Source organism: Balaenoptera physalus (genome assembly GCF_965194825.1).
Source record: "Balaenoptera physalus genome assembly, chromosome: 9".
Lineage (NCBI taxonomy): Eukaryota > Metazoa > Chordata > Mammalia > Artiodactyla > Balaenopteridae > Balaenoptera > Balaenoptera physalus.
The window spans coordinates 104,661,831-104,672,425 of record NC_138888.1 but is presented as its reverse complement, the minus strand read 5'-3'; positions in this window follow the sequence as shown (position 1 = coordinate 104,672,425).

Sequence of the window (10,595 nt, the reverse complement as noted above, 5' to 3'; positions counted from 1 at the left end):
GAATCAGCTTTGCTGTGTCTAAAGAATTCAAACTCAGACAAAGACTTGACCGATATCTGGCTAATAGGATCACCGAGAAAGTGGATTATTTAGCCCATAAATTTTTCAAATGCCAGTCCAGTTGGTTGAAGCACATTCATAGATAATTTATTTTAGCTTTACAGGCCTAAAAATTGTATATCAGAAAATATTTAAGGAAATATTACTTTGGGAAATCAAAACTCACCACATATCAATGAAGAATTGAGGTTTGAAAAATCAGATTTTTCTTTACATATAAGTGTGAAGACATAGCTGCATTCATAATAAATCTGAATGACTTATCTCATTTTACATAGCCATGAAGCTTAAATTCAATTACACAATTTTCAAAATATAAGTTAAAGCAAGCAAATTGATAAATAATGAAAAACGCAGGTGCAAAAGAAAGTAAATATCACTCAAAACAAAGTAAATATCACAGAAAAACATATTTAAAATATCTCAAAAGGAGAATAATGTAGAAAAATAAATAACAGGTATTAGTTATCCCCATATTTTACTCCTGTTTCATATTTTAATGTAAAGTTTATTCAGTAAAGCTTAATGTAATTGAATAAATTTTACATTAAAATATAGGAACTGTAATATATATTTGCCAATTTAAATACAGCATGAAATAAAATTATGGCATTAATAAGAATAAAAATCAAGTAAAAAATTAATATGTACATATTTATTTTGGAGGAAATCCATCTCCCCAGTTAGCTGACTTTTCCGCTACACTTGCTCTTCCATTTTAGGTTCTGTTAGTAAATTAAAAAAAAAAAAATTGAATAATAGATTTTAAAATCGAATTTGTGTAATAATAACATTAAATAAAATGTATGAGAATATACCCCCTTTGTGTTTTTAATTAACTGACATTCTTTGTACACTTTAAAACTATACTATTCTTGTTTTTTTCTACTCACAATAAATTGTGCCTTTTTGTTTCACAGCAACATCAATTAATATACTTGTAAATAAACAATATCTATTTTAGCAATACTTCAAGCCCCCTAGTTTACCCTTCTTTCCACCTTAGGGAAAATGAGTGAAGCTCTCACTTGGCAAATTTTTAATTTAAAATAATTTGCAATGTCATTTTGCATAGTTCATCCCAAACAGTCTCAGAGAATAAACAACTTTGTGTGTTTGTCTCTAGTAGGTTAAGCCATGGTGTTGGCAAGAAAAACAAAGTGGTCTCTATTCCCGATGTCATCCTCCATCCACATGACCTTATATAAATCATTTATACTATAACTTACCACACCATTCTGTGCATAATGCAGTGCCTACTGCAGCCTATTCTTCCCAGTTTGGATTGTGAGTTGGCTACCATAGAAAAGCTTAGTGTTTGCAGTGGCTTTTCTTTCACGTTTTCCCATTAATTTTCATGGAAGGCCCTTATTTCTATGGTTAAGATTGGTTGTATTAATATCCCTTTTGTGATAAAAATGGACTGGGCCAAGGTACAGCACCCTTACCCCCATTGTTCAACAGTCAACTGCATCTGTAGGTTGGGTATTATCTCACTTTCAGTCATCCATTGGAGATCTTGGGACTGATCTGCTGTGGGTAAGGACATGGGGGTGTGCTGTATTTGTAAGCTAAAACTAAGCCTGCCAGTTACATGACCCTGCAACTCCTGGGTCGGAGATGACTCCGTTACTTGTGTCATTGCAAGTAGCAACAGCTTCTTGTTTGTGTCAGTTCTCTTTGCAAATATTAATGTTTTAGGGCATTTCTTTTTATACCTTTTATACGTGGTGCATAATTATAGCTAATATACATGGCACTCTTTTGTATCTGTCAAGCTCTTTGTTCTATGCCTGCATATTAAATACTTTATCACATTATATAAAATATTCTTTTATACTGAAGTGTAGTCGTTCTGAAATTCTTTGGTTTCAAGGTTTTTTACATTCTTAAAAAAGTTTGAGAATGTCAAAGAACTTTTGTATTATATACATTGATACTTACTGTATTAGAAAATAAAACACAAAGCTAAAAATATTCTTAATGAATTCATTTTGAGATAACAATAATAATCCCATTCATGTTAATATAAATAATATAGGTTTCCTATTCTATTTTTTAGAACATTGGTTTAAGATTTTTAAATCTCTTTAAAGTGTGACTCAATGAAAAGAGCTGTATGACATATCTGTTTTTCTCTTCAATATGTTTCAATATGATGAATAATAAGAAAATTCAGTCTCATCCAGATAAGGAGGAAAAGGAAGGTGTATTTCAACATTTTCACATAACTGTGAATAGTTTTCTTTGGTACTATACAAATATTGACAAGTCATATTGGGTTGCCACGTGGAATCTGAAACCACACCCACAACCTTTCATACTCTGTTATATTAAAATTCAATTATCCATCTTGCAGTTTGAACGCATCTTTTATTCATGCGACTTATAACACCATGACATTGTCATTTGGAAATTATATGTCTATTAAGTTATGCAAATAGTCTAAATATTGCATTGGTATTAAGCAAACTAAGAGCTTTGATTATTAATTGAATTTCGGGAAATTATTAGTATGCTGAGAAATTAGACAGAGTTATATTAAGTTTATTTTAATGAAAACATAGAGTATCTGTGACTTGACCCCAGGTATTTCTTACTGGTGCTTAAGTATTATGGATTGTATTCTTCATCCTTTATATTCTTAAATAAAAAGAGAAAATTGTTCCTTAAAGTAATGTAGAACAAGATAAATTATTTATGTGAGCTTATGTCACTATAACAGCACCAAAGGTCACAGAAAAAAGGATCTTTAAGACTGAAACAAAACAAAACAAAAAAGTTTATGTATAGTTGAAATTTCCATAATGATACTGGTTATACCTTGGATTTGGTTGGCATTCTAGTAAAAATAGGCTTGTTTTATATATAGCAGTGTCCTTTGTGTACTGATGGTGCTGTTACACAGAGGACGTTTAAATAAATGTAGTCATAGAATCTTAGACCCGAATACAACCTCAGAGATTATCGAGGCCAATATTCTCATTTTGTGTGTGAAGAACCTGAGAGCTGAGAGATCATTTGACTTACTGAATTTAATAGCTGGTTGGTGATACAGCTGAGACCAGAAGATAGACCCAAGATTCCTGTGAAAGGTGTTACATTATTTTCCCCTCAACTAAGAGTTATGGTTGGTTTCAGTTTACTTTGAAAATGAAATAAGAAATTTGTGGTTATATATTTTATAAATGAATCAGATTAAAAATAAAGCCACAGAAAAATTAGAAAAATAAATATCTATTTATATTTACTATAGTTATGGTTCTGCTAGTCCATGAGACTATCATTTCTTTTTATTTATAAATAACATATGACTGTATACAATATCTGGTCTATAAGTGGAATTATCCAAATACCTTCCTGAAAAAGTTAATGTACATCTGAAACTGCATTTTCTTTCAGAATCTAATTTCATTTATCATAACTTACAATAAAAGACAAATCCCTAACTTCTGAGTTTGGATTTCGATTAGCTGGATGTGACTGTTTGCTCCCATTCACCATTAAATAGAAACAGGCAAAAATGAAGAAAAAAATAAAAATGAGGAACAATGATTAAATGTTCACCATTACCTTAGAAACTAACTCTTAATATAATTAATAAAAGCCAGATATGAATAAAGCAATTTTTGAAGCACCTATCAATAGACCCATGAAAGACACCCATTCATTGGTCCCATTGAATGTTAAGCCATAAGAGTATTGGGGCTGAGCTGTTTGGTGGAGCAGCTCTATCGTGTGGCTGAGCCAATCTATTGCTCCTTGCTGCTCCATCTCCAAAATTACATCTATTTTGCATTCATTTAGAAGAAATGAGATGAGCATGAAATCCTAAAAGATATAACCAACTACAAGTAAGGGCAGAGAGAGTAAGATGACTGTTAGCAGTATATTCTGTACACTTTATTTTCCATATTTCAGTTCAAATACATAAACTGCAGACTATTTCACACCATGCACAGAAATAAGATTTCCATTGCCTCATAGATTACTAACAAAGCAGTGGAGAAAAATACCTCCTGAGCAAGGGAAGGTTAGCAGCAGGCCTGCAGAATTGATACTTTTCTGTAAGTAGGAGGAGATATATTAAGGAGTAACACATCAATATTTCTCATTTTCTCCATATAATAAGAAGCACAGTTGTCTGCTGTGAATGATAGAGTGGAGATTGGGTATGGCTCTTATGAAGATTCTTTAAAGTTTAGAATAATCATCATGGAGAAAGCACTTTGTAGCTGATCATGGAAAGTAGATGGGTTGGTGACTAGTACTGAATGTTCTGTGGGTGTTTGAGAACTTGCCTTACACTTAGGGAAGATTCAATATACCTATTTCACTGCATTTCTACATCACATAAGACCAGAAACCAATAGCAGCTTTTAGTATGGTTTCAAGGTAGGGATTTTGCCCAGCTTCTGAAGAGAGGAGTGGAAGAGAATGTGATTCCAAGATACTGGTTCAGGGCAGATTCATGTCAGAAGTTAGAGCAGAAAGTAGGCTGATAACCGAGAGGCAAGGGGAGAGGGATAATCTGAGAGATTGGGATTGACATATACACACTACTCTATTTAAAATCGATAACTAATAAGAGTCTACTGTATAGCATAGGTCTATAATGACCTATATGGAAAAAGACTCTAAAAAAGAGGGGATATATGTATATGTAGAACTGATTCAATTTGCTGTACACCTGAAACTAACACAACACTGTAAGTCAATTCTACTCCAATAAAAATTTATTTAAAGGAAAAAAAAAGGATAAATAGACATTTTCAGAAATATAAAAAAAGGAGGTAGGCTGAGGAGAAAGGGAAGAAAATATAATAGAAGCAGATAACATGAAAGAAAATAAAAAAGATTACATGTCTAGATAAAAGACTCAAAAGAGAATTGTTTGGAAGTGAAAATGTGGAAATAATTTTGTAAATCTAGACTTTTAACCTAATTTTTAAACATGTGGCCATAGGGAATTAGTCATGGGAGTTGAAGAAATAAAGTAACTATGAGGAAAATTTCATATAGGTCATCTTCATGACAAAATGACTCCAGCCCTAAGGGGTGAGCCGAATAGTGAAGAAGCACAAGAGCAGAGACCAATTTCTAGAGGATGTTGTGGCATAAGCAGGCTAGTGTTAAATTACAGATTCAAGAAGAGTGAGAAAATGTGTATTTTAAAGAAACGTGAACATTGAAAATAAGTAGCAGAATGATGTTGAGAAAGGGACTGTGGAGTATGACAAGTTCAGCGTCCAGTGCAGAGAGCTTCAGGACCTGAGACTTCAAAGACTTCTTTCCCTTTTTCTCTTTGTTTTATTCAAAGCAGTGGCCTGCTTTCCTAATTCCTGTCTCCAATCCTTATAGCTAATTCAACATTTTTTTATCCCTCAAAATGCCCAAGAGTTTTGGTTATTTTCTTTGTTTTAATGAATAAAAACCCTGGGCAGTTTAGAAAGTTCAAAGTTTTGACTAGTAACTTAGCATTTGAAGATTTATCCTACAGAAATAAGAAGATGTATCAGGTATAAATTATGTGGATGAATGTTAGTTTGTAACATTATATATGCTAATGCAAATTTGGACATAATTTAAATATTAAGCAGCAATACAAGAATATATTATTGTTTTATACCGATTTTGTATGATAAAATAAAAAGCGTGACTTTATGATTTCACATAATATATTTTCAAAGTGTTTTAGTATAATGTAATATGCTTAAATATTGTGTGAAAAAATAATGCTACTAACAATATACTAAAAATAAAATATATTATGCCTGTACGTGATATATTCAAGGAATGAAATGATTGCACCAAAGCTACAAAAATAGTTTTCACTGGATGGTGGAATTATGAAAGTTATTCTTTTTTTCTATGGGGTTTGACATTTTCCAAAGAACAGATGGGTCAAATTGCAAACAGCAAGAGGATAAAATTAACCTGTCTTTATCAATAATCACATTAAATGAAAATGGTCTAAACATTCCCATTAAAAGTTGATACTGTCTAATTGGTTAAAAAAGCAAAAATCAAATGTATGTTGCCTACATGTGGTTTAAACACAAAGACAAAAATAGGTTAAAATTTTAAAAAATATACTGTAATCAAGACTGTGGGATATTGGCAGACATATAGATAAGTACATCAGTGGAATTGAAGTCTAGAGAAAGCTGCATACATATTTGGACAACTGGTTTTGATAAAGGTGCAAAGACCTTTCAGTGGAGAAAGAACAGTCTTTTCAAAAACTGGTGCTCCAGCAAATAGATATCCATATGAAAACAAACAAACAAACAACCCCACAACCTTTTTGTTTTACATCACAACATATACAAACATAACCTAAAATGGATCATAGAAATAAATATAAAACCTAAATCTATAAAACTTTTATAATGAAATATAGGAGAAAGTTTAATTTATTTATTTTATTGAAATATAATTCACTTATAACAATTTATTAGTTTCAGGTGTACAACATAATGATTCAACATTTGTGTATATTGTGAAATAATTACCACAATAAATCTAGTTAGCATCTATTATCTTTCACAGTTACAAAATTTTTTTCTTGGGATGAGAACTTTTAAGGTTTACTCTCGCAGCAACTTTCAAACATGTGATACAGTGTTATTAACCATGGTCACCATGCTGTACGTTGCGTCCTCCATGACATTTATTTTATAACTGAAAGTTTTTACCTTTTGGCCACACTCAACCACCCACCTCTGGCAACCACAAATCTGTTCTTTGAATCTATGAGCTTGTTTTTGTGGTTGTTTGTGTGTTTGTTTGAAGACTCTACATATAAGTGATAAAATATGGCATTTGTTTTTCTCTGACATATCATTTAACATAATACATCAAGGTCCACCCATGTTGTTACAAATGGCAAGATGTCCTTCTTTATTATGGCTGAATAATATTCACAGGAGAAAATTTTGTGACCTAACATTAGGTAAAGATTTTGTACAAACAGTTCCAAAAGCACCCTCCGTTAAAAACACATTGATAAAATAAACTTCATCAAAGCTGAGAACTTTTGCTTTTCAACAGATATTGGTAAGATAATGATAATATAATTCACACACAGAGAGAAACTATTTGCAAATAAATATATAATAAAGGATTTTGATGAGAATATGTAAAACAACTCTCAAAATTCAATGACAAGAAGCCATTTCTAAAAATGGGCAAAGTGTTTAAAGAGAAAATTCACCAAAAAACAATACTGAAGGCAAATTAGAATATGAAGAGATGCTAAACAGCATTAGAGATTAGAGTAATGATTGTACTTTAGAACTATAATGAGATCTTATTACACACCTATTAGAATGTCTATAATAAAACCATTTGCCAAGTGTTGTGAGAATGTTGAACAACTGGCAGCACCCTCAGACACTCCTTGCAGGAATGTCAAGTGCTAAAGACATGAATCTTCATGTTGCTTTATTTTTGATAGCCAAAACTGGAAATAGCAAAAGTATCCATCCAGAGATGAATGGAAAAACAGTTCTGGTATAGCCATACAATGGAATACTGTTCAGTTATAAAACAGTTTGAAACACTGATATACAAACAACGAAGATAAATCTCAAAATAATTATACTGAATAAAAAAAAAAAAAACAAAATAGAGTACATACATATGATTTTCATTACATAAAATTCTGTAAATTGTCAACTAATCTATAATTAGTTTATCTGGGACTAGTATGGGGCAGAGTGGGGTAGGAGCGAGAGATTCTAGGAGTTTAATGAAACTTTTGGTGGTGACAGGTATGTTCATCATCCTCATTTTGATGATGGTTTTATGGGTTTATGCAGGTATAAAAGCTCATCAAATTGGACATTTTACATAAGTGCAGTTAACTTGTGTCAATTTTACCTCACAAAAACTATAAAACTTTGAAAAAATTAAAATGCCAGAGTCGTTGAAGTAATATGCTACCTAGAATAAAACAAGCAATTTATTCTGGAGGTCAACTTACATGGCCTATTTTTCATTGCTCAATAAAATATAAATATCATTGACATATAGTAAAATATAAAAAGAATTCTGATAAATCATATAGATAAACATTAAGTCTAATAAAAATGGTTACAACAAAGACTAGCTTTGAAGCATACGATTATCTAATAGGATGTTTTGTATTAAATGCTTTGATTCAACAAACATTTCTTGAACATATTCTATGAGCTGAGTTCCTTAGAAGAACCTAGAATATTTTTCAGGGATTTAAGAATATAAATAACTAAAGATTAAATTATAAGATACTGTGTTGAAATTTGAAGTATGCCAAGGTTTATGCAAGGTGCTAGAGGATCACAGTAATTTTTTTTTCTACAAATGTTTTCCTATAAGTTCCAAGATTTGAATATGTGCTCAGAAATAAGTGTACCCAGGTGAATGGCTTGAGAGACAGGAAACAAGCATGGCTTTCATTGAGACTAGGGAAAAAAGAAACCTTAAGCTAAATATGTTTATTAGGTTACATGGTACAGTGGTATGGAGTACAAGGGGGATTTATAAAGTCAAGAGTCATCAACACAGATGTTAAGTGAAATCATGAGACAGTAATAGTTGGTTCAATAGGATGTGTTAAATTAAGAATAGAAGAGCACAAAGTTTAGGATTAACATATACACTCTACTATATATAAAATAGATAACCAACAAGGACCTACTATATAGCACAGGGAACTATACTCAATATCTTTTAATAACTTATAATAACCTGAATCATTTTTCTGTACACTTGAAACTAACACAACATTTTAAATTAACTATACTTCAATTAAAAAAAAAAAAATAGAAGCGTACATAGTATAACCCTGAGAAAAGAAATATAATGATGGGACACAGCAAGTGCAGGTGGCAACAGAGATTGGATAGGGGTGATTAGAAAGGTAGGGGGGAATGCATATCTTCTAGAACATTGTACAACTACAAACTATTTGCATATAAGGTATGCTACATATACTTTCCAAAGTTAAAAAAATCTAATCTAAAATTATAATTAATGTATATTTATTTACATAAAAACCTACTTCCATGGATATATTTATGTCACTTGATAAGTATGTGCAGAAATATTGAGCTTTCTTAGAAAATAAAGCATATTCTTCACTTAAAATAAGATCTGTATTCATATTAACAAATATGATCATGATTCTGCATGATCCTAAATGTAAAATATCATTTTCCAAAGAGAAAAATAAAATAATAACTTTTTCAAAATAAAATAAACAATACTAGATTCAACCCATAGTTTTTTTGAGAAAGTTGCAATGTTTTGGATCTTTGAGCAAGCAATTCAGTCAGTTTTTTTGTGAGATATAATTAATATTAAATTTGTTTTCTTTATAGTTCTTTATGTCAAATTATAATTATGGTTGCAGTGCTGTAAACTTTATTCAGAAATATGCTCCATTTACTTAAATAAGAAGCTGGTTTTTAAAAGAGGATTGATTTACCCCAAACACTCCATACACTCATTTGGCCCAGCAGGGATTTTTAAAAGGATGCTCATATGATAATTATCATCTTCCTCCTGTTGGCAGATGCCTTATTTCAGAAACATAGAATTTGTGATGTCCCCTGTGATATATTCTGTGCTTCTATTGTTGATAAAAAAAAGACTAAACATTTAAATTAAATTTAGATAAATAATGACTCAAAGTTTAAGTACCTATATGCCAAGTTTTAGGGAAAAGCAAATAAATACAACCAAGTTATAAATCATTCAATGGGGGATTTATGAAGGAAACAATAAGCTGACTTTAACTATAGCTTCTCTGTTGGGTGCTGTGCCATAGAACATTTATAATAAGTCAAGCAATGAATGAATAGAAATATAATTCTTTTAAATTCCTAAGGATAAACTCCTGAGAATTACTTCTCTCTCACTGTGTGTACTTGTACATGCACGTCTCTTTTTTCACTACGGATATTTTACACTTTATTGACTGTACCATATTTACTTATTCCTGCAAACAAATCTCTGATCAGATGGATATTCATGCTCTATTTTTTACTTTAAGTTTGTATATTATGTATTTGTACATACAGTGTTCGGTTTTCAGTACATTCTGCTACAAGAAAACTATTACCTGACCATCTTAGAAGAGCCTATGAAGTGTATGTTCTGTATTTCTAGGAACGTCATTTGCAGTTTTGTAAACAACTGGAATATTATTAAAAATCTTGTATTTTCAAAATTCTAGAGTTCATTTTTAGGCTTATTAGAAATAATCTTTCTCTTGAATCATTGTTGCTAAATCCACTTTATGAAATAACTTTGCCTAAGAGGCAATCTAGGATGGGCCTGTACATATTTTTCACAACCAGTATAGTTTTTATTACCTCCATTTACATTAATCAAATTTTGTAATTTTTTATGGAAAAAGTTGCTTGGAATTAAGCAAGTAAAGAAAGTAGTAGAAGAGAGAGCAGATAGGATATAAGGTGAAAGAAAAGAGAGAAGACTGGGAGAAGGGCATGCAGTGACAAAGATATGAAGACAATAACTTGAAAGAA